This window comes from Myxocyprinus asiaticus, chromosome 35, assembly GCF_019703515.2.
Source record: "Myxocyprinus asiaticus isolate MX2 ecotype Aquarium Trade chromosome 35, UBuf_Myxa_2, whole genome shotgun sequence".
In the NCBI taxonomy this organism is placed as follows: Eukaryota; Metazoa; Chordata; class Actinopteri; order Cypriniformes; family Catostomidae; genus Myxocyprinus; species Myxocyprinus asiaticus.
Genome location: NC_059378.1, coordinates 26,330,062 through 26,355,740, shown reverse-complemented (window position 1 = coordinate 26,355,740; position 25,679 = coordinate 26,330,062). Strand labels below are relative to the sequence as shown.

The 25,679-nt window shown below is 41.0% G+C and overlaps 1 long non-coding RNA gene across 1 annotated transcript; it reads right to left on the bottom strand.

Moving 5' to 3' along the window:
- Positions 1 to 10,347: 10,347 nt before the first annotated feature.
- LOC127425996 (uncharacterized) lies at positions 10,348 to 17,030 on the bottom strand. The gene is made up of 3 exons (XR_007894724.1): positions 16,919 to 17,030; positions 11,324 to 11,389; positions 10,348 to 10,795 (listed from the first exon to the last, which is right to left on the bottom strand). It is a non-coding gene; the product is annotated as an uncharacterized LOC127425996 (long non-coding RNA).
- Positions 17,031 to 25,679: the final 8,649 nt, after the last annotated feature.

Below are 25,679 nucleotides of genomic sequence, written 5' to 3'. Positions count from 1 at the left end.
AAGCCATATCTATTAGAAATTCTGAAGGTGGAATCGCATCTCCTCGGCCAGAAAGATAATGATTTAGCGCACAAAGTCCCCCCTCATGAGATATATTTGTATATAAACTAGTTATGTCCAAAGTAAGTAACAAAGATGTCTAAGGTAAACCTTGTACATCTGATATTTTATTAATGAAATCCATCGAATCTTTAATATATGCTGGTCACGAATGAACAAAAGGTTTAATTGAAAAATGAACATATTGATATAAGGGAGATAGAAAAGTATTAGTCTGAGCCACAATTGGATGACCTGGAGGATCAATGAGTCTTTTATGAATCTTTGGTAGTGTATACAAAACGTCTTGGTTACTTGCGTAACCTCCGTTCCCTGATGGAGGGAACGAAACATTGTGTCGATGTAGTGACACTAGGGGTCACTCTTGGGAGTCCGAGACACCTCTGGTCTTTGATAAAAAGCCAATGAAAATTGGTGAGTGGTATTTGCATGCCACTGCCCCGTACATACGGGTATAAAAGGAGCTGGTATGCAACCACTCATTCAGGTTTTATGCTGAGGAGCTGAGACAAGGTCTGGCCATTTCAGCGGGTAGTTCAGCGTTGTGGCAGGAGGGACACAATGTCTCGTTCCCTCCATCAGGGAACGGAGGTTATGCAAGTAACCAGGACGTTCCCTATCTGTCACTCACTCGACGTTGTGTTGATGTAGTGACACTAGGGGTCCCTATACGAAATGCCACAACTGGCTGAACTGTGTTACGTGAACTGGCGGTGTGTGACGGGCAGACCACTGTGTGCCGCGTAGCCAGCGCACCAGGCCGACACGAAACCTCTCCCAACATAGTTATGAGTGTCAAACGGCCCTTTGGGGACTACCCAAGAGATAGAGACAGGCTAACCCAGTCGTGGCCTCTTTTCCCCTTATTTTTTTTTCCACTCCTTAATTAAATAAGGGGGATTATCTGACTGGGCCGCCAGGTCTAGTCGGGGGGTGTCCCTCCCAAGGGGAGGACACCACGGAGACCACACCTCCCCAAAGAGAGGGGGGATATTTAAGTGGAAAAAATACATCACATGGTCTTGATGACCATGTGGAGAGTCTCAAGGTAGATCCTACCCAACGGGGGAGGAGTTACTACAAACATGGAGACTGGGGCAGAGGGGCTCTGCCCAAGGAAGACGCAGTTTGCCAACAGGGAAACGAATTAGCGGAAGATATACATTGCATGGGGTTACCTTACAGGGAACCGCCACATGCGGAGCACCTACCCCAGAACAGGGCTCTTAGTTAGCACGTGTACATAGTTTGTGAACACTACTGGGAATTAATGGCGCACGTCTTCAGCTCAAAAGAGGTGGAAGGCGCTATGTGCAAGCGATACACCCGGCCGGCTATCCCAGGCTTATCCGCTTGTACTGCGTGCCACTACCTGGGACAAAAGCGGTTCTACCCAGAGGTTGTAGAACCTTGCAAAGGTGTTGGGTGTTGCCCAGCCTGCTGCTCTGCAAATGTCTGTTAGAGAGGCACCCCTGGCCAGGCCCCAGGAGGCAGCTACACCCCTGGTAGAATGGGCTCGTAGTCCTACAGGGGGCGGCATGTACTGGGCGTGATATACCATAGCTATGGCGTCAATGAGCCAGTGGGCGATCCTCTGCTTGGAGACAGCGCTTCCTTTCCGCTGTGCACCAAAGCAGACAAAGAGCTGCTCAGAGATCCTAAAGCTCTGCGTGCGATCCAAATAGATGCGTAAAGTGTGCACTGGACACAGCAACGAGAGGGCTGGGTCTGCCTCCTCCTGGAGCAGCGCTCGCAGGTTCACCACCTGATCCCTAAAAGGGGTCGTGGGAACCTTGGGCACATAGCCTGGTCGGGGTCTCAGGATCACGTGAGAGTAGCCTGGACCAAACTCCAGGCATGTTTCACTGACAGAGAACGCTTGCAGGTCTCCTACCCTCTTGATGGAAGTGAGTGCAGTCAGGAGGGCAGTCTTCAAGGAGAGTACCTTAAGCTCAGCTGACTGCAAAGGCTCAAAGGGCGATCTCTGTAGACCCTGAAGAACTTCAGAGAGGTCCCATGAGGGAACGAGGCATGGTCTGGAGGGATTCAGCCTCCTGGCGCCTCTCAGGAACCTGATGATCAGGTCGTGCTTCCCTAAGGACTTACCATCAACTGTGTCATGGTGTGCTGCTATGGCAGCATCGTACACCTTCAAGGTGGAAGGGGACAGCCACCCTTCCAACCTCTCCAGCAGGAAGGAAAGCACTGATCCGACTGTGCATCTCTGGGGGTCTTCCCGTCAGGAAGAACACCACTTAGCGAACAGACACCACTTAAAGGCATACAGGCGCCTCGTAGAGGGGGCCCTAGCCTGAGTGATCGTGTCTACCACCGTGGGTTGAAGACCGCTTAGGTCTTCCGCGTCCCGTCCAGGGGCCAGACATGGAGATTCCAGAGGTCTGGTCGTGGGTGCCAGCTGGTGCCCCGTCCCTGAGAAAGAAGGTCCTTCCTCAGGGGAATTTGCCGGGGGGGGGGGGGGGCTGTCACGAGGAGCGTGAGGTCCGAGAATCACGTCTGGGTGGGCCAGTAGGGTGCTACCAGGATTACCTGCTCCTCGTCCTCCCTGACCTTGCACAGAGTCTATGCATGTAGGCTCACTGGGGGAAATGCATATTTGCGCAGGCCAGGGGGCCAGCTGTGTGCCAGTGCATCTATGCCGAGGGGGGCCTCGGTCAGGGCGTACCAGAGCGGGCAGTGGGAGGATTCTTGGGAAGCGAACAGGTCCACCTGTGCCTGTCTGAATCGACTCCAAATCAGCTGGACCACTTGATGGTGGAGTCTCCACTCTCCCCTGAGGGTAACCTGCCATGACAGCGCGTCCGCTGTAGTGTTGAGGTTGCCCGGGATGTGAGTGGCTCGCAGCGACTTGAAGTGCTGCTGGCTCCAGAGGAGGAGACGGCGGGCGAGTTTTGACATACAACGAAAGCGCAGACCGCCTTGGCGGTTGACATATGCTACCGTTGCCGTGTTGTCTGTCCGAACTAACACGTGCTTGCCCTGGATCAACAGCCGAAACCTCCGCAGGGTGAGCAGAACTGCCAACAACTCGAGGCCAGACCAGTTCTAGGGGAACACCTGCCCATAGAAATGATAGGTCGGTGATGACCATGCAATGTGTCCCAAAGGTGGCGCTCCTGGACCACTAATGTGGACATTGTTGCTCGGAGAGTGAGGTCGGTCGCCGAGCGCAATTCCTGCAACAGATCTGGGGTGGAACTACCCTCATGCAGTTCTTTTAGCGTCTTGGCTTGGTGGACCTGCAAGAGAGCCATGGCGTGCAGGACAGAGGCGGCTTGTCCAGCAGCGCTGTAGGCTTTAGCCGTCAGGGACGACGTGAACCTACAGGGCTTGGATGGGAGCTTTGGGTGTCCGCGCCAGGTGGCGGCACTCTGCGGGCAAAGGTGCACCGCGAGCACCTTATCCACCGGGGGAATCACCGTATAGCCCCTGGCTGCCCTGCCATCGAGGGTAGTGAGGGCGAGGGAACTGAGGAATCGGGACCGGGCAGTAAAAGGTGCCCCCCACGATTTCGTCAGCTTCTCGTGCACTTCCGGGAAGAAAGGCACTGGAGCGGGGCGTTGCTGCTTTGAGCGGCGCCGCGAGCCCAGGAACCAATCATCGAGCTGCGAAGGTTCAGGGCAGAGTGGAGGGTTCCACTCTAGCCCGACGCTCGCGGCCACCCGGGAAAGCATGTCCATCATCTCTGCATCAGCCTGTGTCTGGGCAATCGTCCATGAGGGGGGGAGCCCAGCTGAGGCTTCTGCGTCTGACTGGACAAGACCGCTCTCTGATGCTGCGCTCGAGAGCTCATCATCTTCGCGGGCTCCGAATAAGAGGCCAGACTCGCTGTGAGACGAGCCGGCGGACTCATTTTTATACTCTTTTAGAGAATTAAACTCTTTCAGAAAATATACTCTCTTTTTTATGCCGAAGCGCCCAGGGGCGTTCTCTGCAGTGCACCAGTGCAGAGGAGGGAGAAGCCGCTGAAATGTGCCGTCAGATCCAGCAGTGGTGAATGAACAGTAGAAATTCAGCTCAATGAGCATGACCGTTCGGCTTCGAAGAGAAAATCTGAATGAGTGGTTGCATACCAGCTCCTTTTATACACGTATGTCCGGGGGAGTGGCATGCAAATACCACTCGCCAATTTTCATTGGCCTTTTATCAAAGACCAGAGGTGTCTCGGGCTCCCAAGAGTGACCCCTAGTGTCACTACATCGACACAACGTTGAGTGAGTGACAGACAGGGAACAGGCCTGATAGGGTGCTGGCAATATAGGAATTCAAACTCAGTCGGAGATATCCATCCTTGGGTTTTGGCATTATTCAAAAAAGAAAATACCTCAGATTGATAAATATTGGTAGGGTTATTCTGAAGTTTTTTTGTAAAACCTGGTATTTTTTAATTGAGAGAGAATTGCTTGTCTGTATTTTTCCGTATTTTGAACCACAATGGCCTCTCCCTTATCTGCAGGTTTAATAACGATATTGAGGTCATTCGTCAGTTCAGTTAAAGATTTTTCCTCACTAGCTGATAAATTGTGAGGAAATTTAGAACGTAAAGGTGCACATACATAACACTTCAAGGACTGACAAAGGAATGGGCAAAACTAGAGGATTTTTATACAAAAGGAGCTAAATGAGGGAATGGAAGACAGGTGAGGATAATAAGGAACAGATGGAAGTGATGAGGGCAGTGAAACATGGGAGATGTACTGTAGTCCGGAGGAAACTTAAATATAAGAGTCCTTGAAGAACGTGCGGGAGACAGACTGTGACATTACCCCTCCACCTTTAAAGGGCGACTCCTGGTGCCCAAAGACGGATGAGGAGGGTAGGGTGATGCAGAAGGTGAAGAAGGATCCAAGGAGGATGATCAGGAGGCCTGGGGGGCAGCTTCGGGGCTGGGAATGGCTATTATTCCCCACAAACTTTGCTTTTGTGACCAGGACAGTGATATTTAGAATTGAGACGAATTTGTATCTTTTCGTTCACATAAAGTCAGAAAAAAAACAAACATATGAACCCAAATTAACTTGTATTTATACTAAAGTAATACAAAAATGACTAAAAAAGATTTAGAAGTGAGTAGTTTTTCAAGATTTACAATTATACTGTAAATCACTTTCACGAATCAGCCCCCAAATGTAGTCTCCCATCATGTTCTCGTTATACTGTCCTTGGTAGCGGTGTTCAAAGTCCAGTAAATCCTGATGGAAGTGCTCGCCTTGCTCCTCCGAGTAGGCTCCCATGTTCTCCTTGAATTTATCAAGATGAGCATCAAGGATATTTCCTCCTTCCCTCATGTTTCCCACTGGTGCTGCTCAGCAGCGAAATCAGCATTATCATGGCAGCGCTGATTTGCGCAGCTTGTGATTATAGCTTGTGTTCAATCTTCCCTTCTCTTTACATTCTGTTTTTATATTGTGTTATGTTCGGTCTTCAGTTCAGGTCATGTTGTTTGTATCCGGTCCTGTTATCTAGTCAGTTAATTCTCAGTTCCTTTTGTCTTGTTGTTTTGTTTTTTCTCCCTAGTGAGAGTTTTTGTTTCCTGTTTGATTTAGTTTTCCTTGTTGGTTTGTTTTCAGTTCTACTTTTATTTCTCCCTCATGAGTTTTATTTGTATTTTGTTTTTTCGTTTCAATAAAACACTTTCATTGCCATCCTGCATCTTGGGTCCTTCCTCAAATATATTTCGACAAATATTTGATTATTTCTCTCCCCCCACCCTTTTTTTGTGCACATATTCACTTTTTGTTTGTTCACTTTTTTTTATATATATATACTTTTTGTTGTGCATTTGTTTTACCACTATGTACTGTATATTGGATTTTTTCAGTGAAGTTTTTTCTCATTGGACTTTTGACCAAGCCTCATTCTTTTTGAACCTGAACTGGTCTGATGTGTGGAATCCACTTAATTTTTTTGATTATACATATTGAATCGACGCACCCGATAACTATTTGTGATTCAAAATTGGTGCAGGACTTCCCTCTGTTTTTTCTTTGTTAAACTTAATTGATTACATTATTATGATTATTAATCTATTATCGATTAATCTTTAACATCCCTAACACAAATGTTACGAAATTCTGTTAGAGTTCTCTAAAACAAGACAAAATATCTTATATATTTTTATTCTCAAGTAAATGTATGTTGTTTTCAGAATTTGGACAACAATATATCTAAAAAGATATCTAAAAAGATATATATATATATATATATATATATATATATATATATTTTTTTTTTTTTTTTTTTTTCAGTGTTCAGCATAAATCTATGGGATTTTTTATTTTATTTTTTTGCCTGATTATTGTCCACCATGTGAAATCCTTGCACCAAATTGCAAGTATTGCTTAGAAAAGTAATAGCACACCTCTCCTCATAAAGCCACACGGCATTTGAGGTATCATTCATGTCCGTAGCATGAACAGTGTAGGATGTGTTACTCACCAAAATATAATACTTAGGGTAAGCAAGCACCACTAATTATATAAAAAAAGTAAAGGTGACTTAATTAATTATTTTATTTAAAGATGTTTTTGTCTTGATATCCTGAAATGGATTCACAAAAGTCATTCTGAATGAATGCAGTGACCACATCATTTCATTCTGAACTGCTCTGCAGGTCCTCACAATGCAAGTGAACGGGTAGCTACCAAAACTTTTAAGCTCTAAAATGCACATAAAGGCAGCATAAACATAATCCATACAACTCCAGTGGTTAAATCTATATCTTCACAAGCGATATGATATGTGTGGTTGAGAAACAGATCAATATTTAAGTCATTTTTTACTTTTTACAAATTCTCCTCCCTGCCCAGTAGTTAGCGATATGCACAAAGAATGTGAATCACAAAAAACAAAAGAAGAATGTGAAAGTGGAGTTTGATAGTAAAAAAGGATATAAATATTGATCTGTTTCTCACCAACATTTATAATATTGCTTCTGAAGATATGAATTTAACCACTTGAGTCTGGATATGGATACTTGCTGCCTTTATGTCCTTTTGGAGCTTCAAGAATTTGGAACCCATTATTTGCAGTGAGAGGACCTACAGAGCTGAAATATTCTTCTAAAATCTTTGTTTGAGTTCAGCAGAAGAAAGTAAGTCATACACATCTGGGATCATTTTAGGGTGAACCATTCCTTTAACCTCTGGGCACTCAGACCTAAAAAGACCATAAATCTATAATATAGAATATGTAAATATAATATAAAGCCAGATTCTTTATTTTTACGCTGTTAGTACAGACACAGCTCCACATGAAAAATGGAAGCATGTGAAAACGGTCGTCCACCCTTAAATATCCAACCCCCAAAGGACAGAATTGTACAGCCCACAGCTACAGGGGGCCCTCTCTTCCATGTCTGACATTGAGTCATCAGAGTTAAAAGAAGCTTTTGATGGGAAGTCAAAGGAGAATCTATGAATTGTGCTGTAGTGTTCAGCAGATGAGCTGGAATAGAGGTCCTATTTAAGACTCATCCAAACAGGCAGCAGGGGCATCTGATATTAGCCACAGGATGAATGCTACACACACTGTTTATTTAATCTTTACTTAAGCAATAAGGCACAAGAAGTCCTTCTATACTGTGAATGCAATCATGCCTAAAGTTATTGCTAGGCCAACACAGTGGATTGCCTGCAACCCCTTAATAAATGAATATATTTGCATTGTACTGTAGCACAGCTTTGAATGCCTTTTTGCTTTTTCAAAACTGTTATTACAGTACTTAATACAAATATTAAAGACACACTTTTATTAAAAATGTATTTTATCAAACAAAAGTTAAACGTTTCTGCATATATAGTCCCTGATATATCAATGTTGACAGAATGTTGCAATGAAACAAAAAATAATGATCAGTCTATGGGTGCTGCGCAGTCATAGCTGTTACTATTTTGTGTATTTTAGCACAGTAACTTGGAACACTGTATTGATCAATCAGCATGCAGCACCTGAAATATATTATGTATACAATATGATTTAAAAAAATATTAATATTAATATTTGAAATATGAGATTACATTTGAACAAATTGAGCAACTAGATACTATATTAGAAATATCCATAATGTAAAGCTATGCATCAAGCTTTTTTTTTTTCGTGTCATTGATTGGGAAAACAAAGACCATGAAGAAAAAAATGCATCCATAATGGTGCTGCCCTTATGTCACAGCTGTATTTGTAGAGTTGTGATGTGGACGTGACTGTCTGTCTTACTGGCCTCCTGCAGGGAATTACCATTGCTAACAGTCCATGGCTCTCTGTTTAGGGTCATTTCACAGGTGAAACCAATCCAATCACACCATTTAAATCAATGTGTTTGAGACTATTTACAATGTGAAATTACAGACAGAATGACTGTTTTTCAGCTAATTTCATAATCGAAATGTGGCTCTGTCTGTTTGTTTGATTGACACTGTAAGTCTTTAAAAAACTTTATGTGTTTAACAGAACAGTCACTGACTGAGATCTTGAGATATGAGATGAAATAAGTTCAACCATTTTTATGCCTTGAATCTTAAAAATAGCAACTTTTCCACTTTGAAATTAATCAGACATTAACACTACAGTGTTCTTAACACAAACGTTACATTTCATTTTATTTCATCAAAATGATGACATTATATCACTCTCTACCTGTCACGAACTGCCTTTTTTCCCTAACCTTCAGTTCAGTTTCAGTGACTGTTTAGTTTTCCCCTTGTTCATGGACTACATTTCCCAGTATGCACCATTTTGATTACACTCACCTGCCCTCCATCTTCCACAGCTGTTCCCTGTTCAATCATTTTTCATCTGTGTGTGTATATATACCCTCTTGTTTCCTTCACTCATTGGACACTATGGCTCCAGTGGTCTCTGAGCTCCCTTCAGCAGAGACCACTTTCTCACCAGCCTCGGTGGTCCTGGAGACTTCCTTCATCGAGCCTCCCAAGACTCCCACAGCTGTGCTCACGGCCATCTGGAAGCGGAGGAGGAGAAGAAGGGTTCCTACTCCTCAAGCACTGCCACTGCTCACGACCACGGAGGTCGTTCCCCTATCACTGCCAGTGCTCACGACCACGGAGGCCATTTCCCAGTCGCTGCCTGTTCTCCTGACCATGGTAACACCGCCCTCAGAGTCTTCCACAACTCCGCACACTCCAGCGGCTCCGTCCGCTCTCTCAGAGACTCCTCTTCCCGAGACTCAAATCCCTGCTCTTCCTGCGGCTCCACCTATGGCTCCTCACAAAACGCAAACCTCTGCTGCTCTGCCTGCTCCACCTCCAGATCCTCCTGGAACTCAATTCCCTGGTCCTCTTGCAGCTCCTCCTGAGTCTCAAATCCCTGATCCTCCAGAGGCTCTGCCTGCTCCACCTCCGGATCCTCCTCCTGGAATTCAATTCCCTGCTCCTCTTGCGGCTTCGCCCACTCCACCTTCGGCTCCGCCTCCTGAGACTCAATTCTACAAACCAACTGTGGCTCTGCCCCCTGACCCTGTCCCTACTGTGTGGCCACCTCCCAGGTCTCCTGACCCAGTCCCTGCCCTGTGGCCACCTGACCCAGTCCCTGCCCTGTGGCCACCTGACCCAGTCCCTGCCCTGTGACCACCTCCCAGGCCTCCTGACCCAGTCCCTGCCCTGTGGCTGCCTCCCAGGCCTCCTGACCCAGTCCCTGCCCTGTGGCTGCCTCCCAGGCCTCCTGACCCTGTCCTTGCCCTGTGGTCATCTCCCTGGCCTCCTGATCATCCACCAACTCCTCCCTGGTCTCCTGATCATCCACCAACTCCTCCTTGGCATCCTGATAATCCGCAAACTCCTCCCTGGCCTCATAATCATTCCTCCCAAAGATTGTAAAATACCAGTTTTACTTTGGAAGACAAAACAAAAAGTCTCTAAAAATACTGTATAAAACAGATTAAAATAATCTCAAACTTGACTGGCAGTGTTTGTGTTTAGATTAAAACCTGTAAAAGTACAATCTAAATACAATATTTAATGATTCAGTTTTTATAGAATTACAGTACAAACCTTAAATGAAATACAACATTTAATATTTAATTTACTGTACTGATAAACAGTAGAAATTTTCCTACAAATTCTCATAAAATATAAGCTTTAAGATTACTGTGAAATATCCGCAACTGAAAACATACTGAAGAAATACACAATAAACTGATACATCTACAATTATAGTGGGGTTGGAAACTTAATTACAAATAAAGTACACACCACTATTGATTCTAAAACACTTTTTAATGTATTCAGATGTAAATTTACAATATCAACCATTTACTCACAAACCGTTCTTCTGAGCCCCCCAGGAGGAATTGAAAAACTAAAAATGTCATTTCTTTGTGTCTATCTTGTCTATTAGGGTTACAATCATGATGAGGTCATAATTTCACCTTTGAAACGGGTGGAGAAAGAAACAAATTGTGCTGTTGAGCTGAGGGGGTTGTGGTCTGTTGTTTTTTTTAGCTTTTATTTTCCAATTCAGTTTTATGTTGTTTTCCACAAAATTTTCCTGACCCCTGGGGGCTCCATATAGTTTTAATATATGTGGACAAACAATACACTGTCTTTTAATTCAGAATCCTAACTATACAGTGTATTAATAAGTCAAATCAAAACATAACACAAAAAAATCAATGAATCTGTACCAGAAGTGACAGTCCAACATAGCAAATAAAGAACAATCCTCCTCAAATTGCCAGTAATCAGCTGGATCCTTGGTGCATCTGGGGGGGAGGACACACTAAGATTCACTGAAAAGTCCTTAAAAAGTAGGATTTCATTTACCATTCCTTTAAACAAGTTTAAACAAACTTTTAAACTGTTTGTACCAACATTTGCCATTATAAGACAATCTGGAAATGTGAATACAGAGTACTGTCAGCTTTGAGAGTGTTAGTTATTAAATGTTTACCAATTTTAACCATGCACCTAATGCATGTCTTAGCACCCACGTCAGAAAAATGTGAACCACCAAAAGAAGGAAGACGTGGATTCACAACAATGGACACTTTTCACATATGTATCATAGCAAGGTAAACACAGTTGTAGCTAAAAAAAATATTGCCAATTGGTACACCAAAATCAAACCAACCATCTAATAAATGTATTAAATGCAGCTGTGTTTACCCTGTTATAACATGTCTGATGGTCATGAGGGTCTTTCCCTTAATGTTCTCCTGAAAATTAAATAAAGGATTGATGATGATGATGACTAATATCTTGTCTTATACAGTACTGCAGTTGATACTTACTAGTGATGGACTTGTCTCTCTGTTGGGTGTCTGTTCTCCCCCGTAAACCTTGTTCCAATGCTTGATCTAAAAAAATGTAAGCAAGTTTCTTATCATTAGCAGTTATCAGTGTTGGAAATGGGAATGTAAAAATTGCTCAAAGAAACAGGCAACTACACAAACACTACCAGTCAATAGTTTTGAAACAATTGACTGAAATGTTTCTCATGATCTTAAAAATCTTTTGATCTGAAGGCGTATGCTTAAATGTTTGAAATAAGTTTTGTAGACAAAAATATAATTGTGCCACCATATTAATTTATTTCATTATAAAACTAAAATTTAATAAAAAAAGATAAAATAAAAAAAAGTTTTTAAAATTGATGACCTGGACCAAATAATAAAGAAAAGCAGCCAATAAGTGCCCAACATAGATGGGAAGTCCTTCCATACTGTTTACAAAGCATCCTAGGGTGATACCTCAAGAAGTTGGTTGAGAAAATGTCAAGAGTACATGTCTGCAAATTCTAGGCAAAGGGTGACTACTTTGAAGATGCTAAAATATAACAGTTTTTATTTATTTTGGATTTTGTTTAGTCACAACATAATTCCCATAGTTCCATTTATGTTATTCCATAGTTTTGATGACTTTACTATTATTCTAAAAAATTATAATTAAGAATGAGTAAGTTTCAAAACTTTTGACTGGTAGTGTACATAACAGATTTGAGCCAAATATAACATCAAGTACAAGCCATAGCATATATTTCTGTGTAGTTAAAGGAAAAATTTGTAACCTGCTAATTTGCATTGATGGACATGACTGTAATGTGTGCTGGCAGTGGCAATGACGAAGACGATGACGAAGTGTAGAGAACCCAAGTGCAGTTTATTTACAAACATGATAAACTATAACCCTAACTACAAACGTGAAACATAAAACATAAATATGAACTTGACTATGACTTAAAACTTGACTTGACATAAACGTAGCCTGGCTTGGCTTGACTTGGCTAGCACAAAACACATCCACATACATTCAATACTTGACAAAGACACAATGGAAAACATGAGGCTTAAATACATGGATATGGGGGAACATAAACCAATGAACAAACAGAACTGATAACTAAACAATAAACCAATGAAAATATGACACATGAACATGGAGGGAAAACAGGAATCACATGACAAGGGATCACATGAAGGTTTGAATCCGAGCACTGACATCCCGTCAGCATGACACAGGTGTATGCAAAACAAACCAAAACACTTCTCTTTGAAGTATAACAAAGTTTATTTATGCAGTAATATCAATTAATAATTAATACAATGCAGTCAATAAACTTCCGACTTACAACTACAAACTAAACAGTGATATGACTGGATATGGAAATCAAAATAATCCTATATCACATGAGGGTGTGTGTGTGTGAGTGTGTGTGTGTGTAAGGAGGGACATGCACAAAATGTCGGACGTGACTCTCATGGAGAGTATGTCACGCGAGACTTCCGGCCAGAGAACATGGCCGCGAATGTGGGCGGAGAGAAACCAGTCAATGGTAGCTTAGGGACAAAGCTGAGCTTTATCACGAAGCTATCTACTACCCAAAAATGTGTGCGAGAATGTTTGTGAAGGGTCGCGTGTGTGTGTGTGCGTGTGGTTAGTACGAGAGAAAGAGAATAAAGTGACGGCCCCAAAGCCGATTTCGCGATCGTGGGAGAGAAAGCAACTGTTAGTTTATCACTCAGAGACGCGGTGGACGGCTCGAAAACCATCCCGTGGTCTTTGATTCTTCAATGGATAAACTCAGTGTGCCGGTCTCACCTGCGATGACGGAAATGCACAACAGTCCAATGTGGTTGGACTACAATACAGTAAACCTCATTCGTGATAATTAATACCCTGAGTGTTAATCGCAATGAGCAGACTTGGTGGTCCGTAAACTGTACAAGCAATAACCTTGATACACAAGAATAACACACTATAATATTCTATCTCTGCCCAGACGTAAACCTCTTACTTGAATCGCATGAGGACGTAGAATGTGTGTTCATCCGTCCTTTAACTCAGACTCGGTTCCTCGAGGCTCGGGTGATGACGGGAGGCCGTTTCCTCGCTCTGTCGGCGGGCGGTACGGCTGCTGATTCTCGGCAGGCTGGCGGAGAAATCAGCGACGTCGACTTGAAGATGGAAGAGAAATCTTTTATCTCTTCACTTATGCAGGCAAACGGATGAAGATGTTGATTGCTCGGCAGTCTCCTTTGGATCCGTTAGAGTGTTCGGTGGAACACAGAGTAATCTCAACTCGTCCAGCGAGATGGAGATTGTATGGCCACAGTTTCAAGTCAGATGTTACTTCCTTGTGCCACGAGGCTGCACCTGAGTGCAGCGATGAGCTGCGTCTATGCATGGCGAGCAAAGTTGCTGGAAGCAAATCCCGGAAGCATTTCAGAGGTATTTCTACTTCTGATGATGTCATGGTTGAGGTGCATTCTGTCGTGTGCCTCATCCAATAGGAGTTGAGAGTTCGATCCTTTAGTGAGCAAGGCTTCATGGGATTTGTAGTCTGTTTTGGATTCCCTTTGTTTGATTTTGGCACGATTTTTATCAGTAAAATTTATGACTTGGTATGTGGGCCTGAGTTAGGTTTTACGACTGTGTTAAGCCTGCCTTTATCTTCTATCTGAATACATGAGGCCCAACACAATTCAAACCAGGTTATGTTTATGTCAAGTCAAGATTTAAGTCATAGTCAAGTTCAAGTTTGTTTTATGTTTCTTGTTTTTAGTTAGGGTTATAGGTTATCACGTTTGTAAATAAACTGCACTTGGGTTCTCTACACTTCGTCATCATCTTCGTCATTGCCAGCACTTCCAACATCGTTACAGAATACTTGACAACTATGAACCCAGCAGTTAAGCTCATATGGCTACGTCAGGGGAATTGTCCCCTGGAGGAGTACGTAGAGGACTTTTGCGCTCTGGACAGCCAGGTGTATTTTAATGTGGTCGCCCTCAAGGACATTTTTCGGGTGGGATTAAGTGAGCCAATCTCCTCCTTGATGCCTGGCAGTCGCAGTTCCCTCAGCGTGGCTCAATATATTGACCTCGCCCTACAGATCATTGGTTCCACGTTCACTGTGGGGGAGGCGGACACCGAGCCAGAGTTCCATGTCAAAAAGGGGGGTACCTCAGCAAGTATTGACACTGACTACCACGCCCTGGAGTCGTGAGTTCGAATCCAGGGTGTACTGAGTGACTCCAGCCAGGTCTCCTAAGCAAACAAATTGGCCCAGTTGCTAAGGATCATAGAGTCACATGGGGTAACCTCCTCGTGGTTGCGATTAGTGGTTCTTGCTCTCAATGGGACGCATGGTAAGTTGTGCGTGGATCGCAGAGAGTAGCATGAGCCTCCACATGCTGGGAGTCTCCGCGGTGTCATGCACAACGAGCCACATGATAAGATGCTCGGATTGACCATCTCAGAAGTGGAGGCAACTGAGACTTGTCCTCTGCCACCCGGATTGAGTAACCACGCCACCACGAGGACCTACTAATTAGTGAGAATTGGGCATTCCAAATTGGGGAGAAAAGGGGAGAAAAAAACTGAAATATCACATTGATGTAAGTATTCAGACACTTAACTCAGTACTTAGTACCTTTGGCAGTGATTGAGGCCTCAAGACTTTTTTGGGTATGATGCGAAAAGCTTTGCACACCTGGATTTGGGGATTTTCTGCCATTCTTCACTGCAGATCCTCTCAAGTTCTGGACAGCCATTTTCAGGTCTCTCCAGAGATGTTTGATTGGGTTCAAGTCTGGGCTCTGGCTGGGCCACTCAAGGACATTCACATTGTTGTCCCTAAGCCACTCTTGCGTTGTCTTGGCTGTGTGCTTAGGGTCATTGTCCTGTATGAAGGTGAACCTTCGGCCCAGTCAAAGGTCCTGAGTGCTCTGGACTAGGTTTTCATTAAGGATATCTCTGTAATATGCTCTGTTCAGCTTTCCTTCTACCCTGACCATTCCCCCAATCCCTGCCGCTGAAAAACACCCCACAGCATGATGCTGCCACCACCATGTTTCACCGTTGGGATGGTATTGGAATTGTGTAGAATACTTTTGGAATTGAGGCCAGAGAATCTTGTTTCTGCTTTTTTGCAAATTCCAAATGGGCTTTCATGTGTGAGGAGAGGCTTCCGTCTGGCCACTCTGCTATAAAGCCCAGATCGGTGGAGTGTTGCAGTGAGGGCTGTCCTTCTGCAAGTTTCTCCCATCTCCACACATGATCTCTGGAGCTCAACCAGAGTGACCATCAGGTTCTTGGTCACCTCTCTTACCAAGGCCCTTCTCCCCGACTGCTCAGTTTGGCCAGGCAGACAGTTCTAGGAAGAGTCCTGGTTGTACCAAACGTCTTCCATTTAAGAATTATAGAGGCGGGGGCCTAGGTAGCTCAGCGAGTAAAGATGCTGACTACCACCCCTGGAGTCGCAAGTTTGAATCAAGGGCATGCTGAGTGACTCCAGCCAGGTCTCCTAAGCAACCAAATTGGCCCGGTTGCTAGGTAGGGTAGAGTCACATGAGGTAACCTCCTTGTGGTCGCTATAATGTGGTTCTTGCTCTCGGTGGGGCGCGTGGTGAGTTGTGCGTGGATGCCGCAGAGAATAGCGTGAAGCCTCCACATGCGCTATGTCTCCACATGATTTCTCCACAAGCCACGTGATAAAACGTGCAGATTGATGGTCCAGACTCGGAGGCAACTGAGATTCATCCTCCGCCACCTGGATTGAGGCGAGTCACTATGCCGCCACGAGGACTTAGAGTGCATTGGGAATTGGGTATTCCAAATTGGGGAGAAAAAGTGGAGAAAATAAAAAAATAAATAAAAAAAGAATTATAGAAGCCACTGTGCTCTTGAGAACCTTCAATGCAGCAGAAGTTTTTGTGGCCGTCTCCAGATCTTTGCCTTGACACAGTCGTGTCTCTGAGCTCTGCCTGCAGTTCCTTTGACCTCATGGCTTGGTTTTTGCTCTGATATGCATTTTCAGCTGTTAGACCTTATAAAGACAGGTGTGTGCCTTTTCAAATCATGTCCAATTAATTAAGTTTTCCACAGGTGGACACAAATCAAAGTGAAGAAACATCTCAAAGATGATCCAGAGGAATTGGATGCACCTGAGCTAAATTTCAAGTGTCATAGCAAAGGGCCTGAATACTTATCTCAGTGTGATATTTCAGTTTTTTCTTTTTAATAAAGTTACTACAAATCTGTTTTTTGATAGTCATTATGGGGTATGAAATGTAGACTGATGTGAAAAAGATAATAATGTAAAAATGTTTAGCATAAGGCTGCAATATAACAAAATGTGGAAAAAATTAAGGGGTCTGAATACATTCTGAATGCACTGTATGCTTGTATGTGTATGTATGCATGAATGTTTTTGTTTATAATTACATTTGTGCTGTTTTACTTTGTTTTTATGTAAAGCACTTTGAACTACTTTTGTATGAGATGTTGCAAAACAAATGAAAATGAATTGAATTGGAACTTGGTTTCATAAAACAAATTAGTAAGAACAAATCCAATCTCTATATGTCTTGCCTCCGTTTGCTTACCTTTCCCTGGGTTTAATTCTGTACCCCACCATCCGGTGATATCTTGTCACTCTTGGTTCTTCAGCCTTCTCATGATCTCACAGGTGATGCACTGCTGTGGTCATTTGTTGTGTGAAGTACAGTTGGACACAGTGAAGTATACTGTCAATTATATCTCAGAGCTATTACCTTGGAATATTGGACATTAATTAATAACTTCCATTCTGTTGAGAGATCAGTAACTGCACACCACACCTTTGATATACATATATTTTTTTCCAGTAAATACAACAGAACTCCTCAACAGTCTGATGTGTATGCCTATTGTAATTGTGCTGTAATCTGTTTACAAATTAAGTGAATGTCAACTTACCATACCACCAGTCACTGTACATTGTGGCAACAGTTGCCAACCATGTACATTTAATTTCTAACTGTATACACAATGTTTTTTGTCTCTCACACACACGCGATGCGATCATAAACGTAAGTTAGACTACATTCAGACTTTTCAGTGAATTGACAGATTTACTTAATTACTGGCTTAAAACAGAAGGAAGGCAGTAGCAATGTCACCACTCACCAAAACTGCTATCGTTATAACACAATCAAGTAAACATTAACGTTACTTTACCTCTCAAATTCATACCGAGTTCGTTTTAACTTTAAAGTAGCTGACAACATTAACACTTACTAGCAACACACAGCAACACTGGCTGCTACTACACTGAAATATGTACTAATATCTCAGTTAGCATCTCACTTTAACACACGACATCTTGATGAAGAAGTAAATATAAACATACAGAGGTATTTACCTTCTGCAGGCTGCGATATGTCCGTTACCCTGGTGAAACTCTAAATGGGCATAAGTACACTCCGGCAAGTTTTACAACTTTCACACGTCTCGTGTTTTCCCCATTTTTAGACTGGGCTACATAAATTAAGGGTATGAAAACAAAACATAACGTTACATTAGGTTGTTACAGAAAATAACAGAGAAACATCCAACAACTCAAATTTGCTCAAAATAAGAATTTAGCAGGAAGATGTAAAATAAACCAGGTAACAGCCATTACTAGTGGATCGTGGCGAGTAGCAGTGCGGATGGCAGCAGCAGCACACCCACTCAAACAGACGTATTTTCAAACAAGACCGGTGAGAGGCGCGAACAGTTCTCATTGGCTAGTTTCCTGAATGACAGCCAGATTAACCAATCATTCTCAAAGCAACACGATGAGACAGCCAATAGCAATTGTTTCAGCGTGGTAACACATCAACTATAGGGAAAGACGACTTGTTTAAAAGAAAGAAAATAAATGTGTGTAATTACATTTATTTGTAGGCTGTTGTATTTAATTTATTTCTAAAATGGTGTTTTCTTTGAAGTGTATGAATAAAAATGTAATAATGTATGGTAAAGTTATTAATACATATATGCTTACACACGCGTGCACACACACGCAGACACACACACGCACACACACACACACACACACACACACACACACACACACACACACACACACACACACACACACACACACACTTGTTTCACTATAACAGTGAGGACATCTCATAGACTTCCATTGATTTCATAGAAGGCTAAAGATATATCTCCTAACCCTCACAGAAACCTGGGCATCCTAGTAGGCTTAAAGCTAAACATGATTTGGCCAATTTATGAGCCTTTTTTACTAGTGAGGACCATCTAAAATGTCTCACTAGTTGGTTTTCTACAGGTTTCACTATATTAGTGAGGACATTTTGGACATTGTGGCTATTGAGAATGCATTTGATAGAAAGTACACACTAAATCACAGATGGGAAAAAGTTTGTGCTGCTCTCTTGGGGTTAAAACTTTCAAGCATGTTGCTGCTCTAAAGGACTTAAAGCATATCAATCTTGCTTCTACTCCTTCCTGCCTGGACTATTGCAATGCATGGTTTTCCTGACTTTGCCTTTACTCATTTTACTTTTGTCAGATTCATTGGCATGTATGTGCTTTTACTCACTGTGACATCACTGATTTGGTGTGGCCAGAGGTGTAATATTACTGAACGTTTCAACCTCGAGAGCAGTGCAGCTTTGTACTCTTTCAAAAAGGCAATGGATTATGTTTGATGTAATGAAAAAAGTTTGCTAAATTTGTATCCAGAATTACAGAGTTTGAATGTAAAAGTACACATAAATATGAAACTAATAAGATTTACCTTAAAATTACAAAGAAAAACGTTAAATTGTTAGTATGGACATAAATCTTTATAAAATGTGCTGCATATTTAATTACAGATAATTATTGTATTTTACATAAATTTGACTGTAATTTTAGAAAGCTGAATAAATACGGTATAAATAATATAGTAATTTTTCTGTAAAAATAATGAGAAATATATGTAGTTTTTCATTATTGTTATAAAACTTCAAATGCCAGTTAGGTTGTTAATTTACAGATAATGTCTGTAATTTTTACAGAGTTTTGAATACAAATAAAAAAATGGAAAACTACTATAAAAATTAGAGTTATTTTCTGTAAAATTAGGATTTTTTTTTTTTTTTACAGTGTACATATGTAGACAGCAAACTGCTGTTATGTTTTATTTCCCTTTTATTTTCCCAAGTGCTTTATTTTCATAATTTCTTCATCTTCTGAGTATCATAATAAATAATTCTGCGTTTGTATCCACACTCTCTCGTCTCATCCTTCCCATTAGCATGACATTACCCCTAAAACCACCTGTTTTCAGATGATAACTCAACCCTTCCTGTATATTAAACATAAGATAAAAATAAATAAATTATATATCTTTAAAATAAACACTATTATAATAACCCTTACTGAAGGGGAAAATCTATATATAATTTTTTTTATAAGGTTTCACATCTGTCTCCCTATCATTTGTCAAACCGTTAGATATTTAAGAATATATGTTACAAAATCATAATCATAGCCATTTCAAAGTCAATCTTCACTCTTAAATAGATCACATTAATAGCTTGAAGACTTTCTTTAATAGATGGAGCTGACAGTCAGTTTGAAGCCATCCTGTATTGTTAATTCATTCTTAATCAAAGTTGAATGCTAGATTTGTAGATGGCTACATGCATTCCTTGACAGTACACATTATTTTTTGTTAATAAAAGTTACTTTAAAGTCTTACCAACCTAATTTGTTTTCCTACCTAACATTAATTTCTTATCTAGGGATAATCAAGTGGACTTTGTTCACATTTTCAAACTGTTTGTGAGCAGGTTATCCTAGTTCAGCTACCACACAAAAAGACAGCTCACCCATCCAACCTTGCGTTTTTCATTCTCAGCATTCAAACAGCGGTGGGTCTGCGTGAGATGACAACATCCTCACATATTTATGTGTGAGGAAATGGAATGTGTGTCTTCAAAAACTCACTCACACATAAAAAAGTTAAATCTTTCATGGCTGGCCTGTATGTGAACTTTCAGGTCAGTAAATGTTGTTCTAGAAAACAAGAAAGAGGGGTTGTGAGGTAATGCTATTATAGAAGTGCTACCATTAATAAAAGGCCTAAGGTCAGAAGTTGTAAAACCTTTAGATATCGTTATTAAATTTTGTTTGGGAATACTAATCTTGGAAAACTTTTGTCTTTAATGAATAAAACTATAGAGAGAAGGGAATTTATGCAATATTACTGCTCCTGTTCTGATGTGTTATCCATATGTGTCTTTATCCTCCAGGGCAAGTTTGACTACCCTGGATCCCACCCAGATGAACATAAACAAACTTTTCCATGTTTCAGTGAGCCCTGTGGAGATACAGTATGCCCTGGTTTTCTGGCCATACTGTTTATATCAACTGTGGGAGACACTGCCTGAAGCATGCAGTTTGGATGTGAATGTGGTTTTGTTCTCTCCAAGACATACTGTACATGAACTTCCATTAATCCTCTAGGGACTGCCAAATGGAAATCAATAAAATATCAATCATTCACAACTAAAACATTATACAGCACTTTCCATTAATAGGGTTAAAAAATAATTGGGTCTGAAACTCTTAAAAAAGTAAAATGGTCAGTTAAAAGGAGCTGTGTAAATCGTCAGCCTTAGGGGGTCAAAATATTATGAGCTGTTTTATTTTACACTTATTTTATATGAAATTTGCAGTTTTTGCAATTATTTTTATTTGTATAGTTTTTTTTTATTTGTGCTTTTCCCAAATACACATTATTCCAAAGCAGCTTTACAGAAAATCAGCTGTGATGTCTCAAAAACATGAATAACGAGCACGTCTGGAAGCATAATAATAAATAATAATAATAATAATAATAATAATAATAATAATAAAGACATACTTTTTATAGCTTGGTAATATTTAAATTTCACAACTTAGTCCTGCTGTCTACATATGTGGACATCAATTTTAGGAAAACTTTTTTATTTGTATTTTTTTATTTTTTGCATGTTTATTAGGGTCTCAGGAGGTTTAAACCCAAATTTGTTTGTTTTTGTTATTTTGTAGCAATAAACATCCAATAAAAAATAATTAAATTTGGAACAAAACATTGGTTTATAGTTATTAATAAACATATATTTAGCATACATATATGTATATATATATATATATATATATATATATATATATATATATATATATATATATATATATATATATATATATATATATATTTGTTTGATAATTCCTTATATTAGTTTGGTAACATGATGGTTAATATTTGAGCATAACAAATGCTTTCAGCAAGACAGTTTGAGGAAAATGTTAGCAAATGCACTGCCTGGCCAAAAAAAAAATTGTTTCGACAACCTTATGCAATGTCACAACATTTATTTCCGTCCAGATTAAATTTTTAGCCGAGATCTTGTATTGATGATGGGAGAGTCTAACCATTCCGCAAAGTCTTCTCCAGCACATCCCAAAGACTTTCAATGGGGTTAAGGTCAGGACTCTATGGTGGCCAAATCATGTGTGAAAATGATTCCTCATGCTCCCTGAACCACTCTTTCACAATTTGAGCCAGATGAATCTTGGCATTGTCGTCCTGGAATATGCCCGTGCCGTCATATCCATTGATGGCATAACCTGGTCATTCAGTATATTCAGGTAGTCAGCTGACTTAATTTTACTGCCGCATAACATTGCTGAGCCTAAACCTGACCAATTGAAGCAACCCTAGGTCATAACACTGCCTCCAGATGCTTGTACAGCAGGCACTATGCATGACGGGTGTATCGCTTCATGCACTTCCCTTCTTATCCTGACGCGCACATCGCTTTGGGTAAATCTGGACTTATCAGACCACGTGACCTTTTTCCATTGCTCCAGAGTTCAATCTTTATGCTCCCTAGCAAATTGAAGTAATTTTTTTCAAATAGCATCACTAACAAGTAGCTTTCTTGTGGCCACACAGCTGTTTAGTCCTAATCCTGTAAGTTCTGGAAATGCTCTTACTTTCACTATTAAACATAGTCATTAGTTCTTCTGTCGATTTTTTATGATTTGACTTCACCAAGCGTTTTAGCAATCTCTGATCATGATCATTCAAGATTTTTTCCGAACACATTTCTTCTGCAAAGCTGATGGTTCACCACTATTCTTCTAGGTTTTAATAATATGATGGACAGTTCTTAACCCAATTCCAGTGATTTCAGAAATCTCCTTGTTTTCTTTGCTTGATGCAAGCCAATAAATTGCCCCTTCTGAAACACAGTAATATCTTTTCCACGACCATGGGATACATCTTCCGATATGGTTGTTTAAGAAATGAGAAGCTACACACTGCATCAGTTAGGGTTAAAAGAATTGTTGCCAGCTGAAACATATTAATCACTGCAATATTAATAAATTTTTTGGCCAGGCAGTGTAGAATAAGATTATTTACTTGTATTTTATGTATATATATATATACACACATATATATATATACACACATATATATATATATATATATATATATATATATATATATATATATATATATATATAATTTTATCCCCTTTTCTCCCAAATTTGGCATGCCCAATTCCTAGATCCTTGTGGTGGCGCGGTTACTCACCTCAAACCGGGTGGCGGAGGACAAGTCTCAGTTGCATCCGCTTCTGAGACAATCCGTGCATCTTATCATGTGGCTCGCTGTACATTACACCGCGGAGACTCCCAGCATGTGGAGGCTCATGCTATTCTCCGCGATCCACGCACAGCTTACCACGTGCCCCATTGAGAGTGAGAACCACTAATCACAACCACGAGGAGGTTACCCCTTGTGACTCTACCCTCCCTAGCAACTGGGCCAATTTGGTTGCTTAGGAGACCTGGCTGGCGTCACTCAGCACACCCTGGATTCACCCGCGACGCCAGGGGTGGTAGTCAGCATCTATTTACTTGTCTTTAATTAGTTAGCAATTAGTTTTTCCTACAATAAATTGAATATCAATTCAACTAATTATGTCAAAATTATGACACTGTTGTATGATTTTAACTGTTGGATACATTCAAGAAGGTCAAGACCTCTGAGGTGGGACAGGCCACTTAATGTGTGGCATACAGACATTTTATGTGTTTAAAGCTAGCTAATTTTCATGTTCAGTTGATTTATATGTCAGATTATAATGCATTCAACATATTCAGTAGTTCTCATAATAACACAAAAAATTTGATTTTTGCTTCTAGTGCTTTAGGAAAAGTCATTGAACACCAAATTTGTGCAAAGTGCCATACAAATGTGGGTGTGCTGTTGCCGTTGCACATATTTATTTTAAGACAAATAACCCAGTCACTTTCAATGGGACATTTTACACTCTAAACCACATTAGAGCTTTGAAGTCAGTCTTTAAAGGGTGCATATACACAAACAGCAAAACAAATTTGGAATTTGGCCACATTTCGTTCAGTCAAGGTCTTTGCAGCGAGGCAGTGGCACTGCAACTCTCTGTAATCGTAGTCTTCAGCAGCTGGTGCACGGAGCCAAAGGAGTTAAGGTTGTAGCCCACATTTTTAATTTGCGCTATATCTGGGAGAGAGCAGCCACCTTAATCACAGCCTGGTGAATGCTGATGCACACTGACGGCCATTCATTAGCAGTGCCTTCCTCCCCTGATCCGCCACTGCAGGCCAGCAGAACATGCCAACATCTATCGCATCACAGTACGACTCCAGAGCTGAGGTCTGTGTTACTCATGAGCTGCTTTTTTTAAAAGGAAGCCTGGACAGAGAATACTCCATGCCCTATATGCATCCTACTTATGGGATACCTTTTTACATTTAAAAGGGTAGTTCACCCCAAAAATGGAAAATTATGTAATTTACTCACCATTATGTTGTTTGAAACCTGTATGTCTTTCTTTCTTTGGCGGAGATTGTAGGCAGATCGACAGCCATGGTACTGTACAAACTATAGTACTGCAGAAATTTAATACTTAGGATTAGGGGTTTGTACAAATCCCTATCTGTAAGTATGAGCAAAAGTAATAGTGATGCTTACTTTTTAGCAACACCATTAATTCTTGGGGTGTAATAATTAAGGCTCAAGGCTGATAACCTGAAGGTTGCTAGTTTAAACCAAAGTGTTTTCACTCCTTCCACACTCCTCTTGCCCCCAGAGTCTTTGAAGTCTATTAATTTGCATCTCATTTGTCTTTTTTATATATTTTTTTCTCTCCAATTTGGAATGCCCAGTTCCCAATGTGCTCTAAGTCGTTGTGGTGGTGTAGTGACTTGCCTCAATCCGGGTGGTGGAGGACGAATCTCAGTTTGCATCTTATCACGTGGCTTGTTGAGCGCGTTGCCGTGGAGACATAGCGCGTGTGGAGGCTTCACGTTATTCTCTGTGGCATCCATGCACAACTCACCACGTGCCCCACCGAGAGCGAACCACGTTATGGTGACTACAAGGATGTTACCCCATGTGACTCTACCCTCCCTAGCAACTGGGCCAATTTGGTTGCTTAGGAGACCTGGCTGGAGTCACTCAGCATGCCCTGGATTCGAGCTCGTGACTCCAGGGGTGGTAGTCAGTGTCTTTACTCGCTGAGCTACCCAGGCCCCCCTCTCATTTGTATTATTATATTTGAGCTGTTTTGAAAAAAAGCACAGTAATGGTAATAAATATAATAATAACAATAGTCAATAAAATAAAATAAATATTAAACAAGACATTAATGAACATAAATAATCATAATCTGAGAATGAAAATCTAAATCAAGGGTCGGGAACCTTTTTTCACTAAGGAGCCAATTTGTAAATTTTTGGTTGATGCATTTTTTCAAAAGAGCCATAGCACAAACTAATAATTTACTATTTTCAAAAACAAAGTTTTTCAATAAAATAAAATGTTTATATTGCCAATAAACTATTCAAAAACACAAAAGCAAAGAAATATGTAAAAATGAATAGGTATCATGTTGCAATATGGAATTGAGTACACGTGTTTGTGCGGGTCTCCATAAAATTACTTTCATAAAAAATTTTCGTACAATTGTTCATAAAAAAGTTTACTTCCCTTTTGGGCTGGGCGATATGTAAAAAGTATTTTAAGGATAATCACCTTTAAAATATCACGATATCCGATTATATGTTCAACCCCCCCCCTGCCAAGGGTCGGTGAATATTTTTGCTTTATTGATTTTGCTCTAAAAATTACATTAATTTATTGAAACATGAAAAACTTAAAAGACATTTCTAAATTCAAATTGCACTTTAAACGAAACGAATAAAGCAATTAAAAAACGAAGTGATTAAAAAATACAGACATTTACTGTCGCCAACAGCCACATTTGCTATCACCGTATAAGC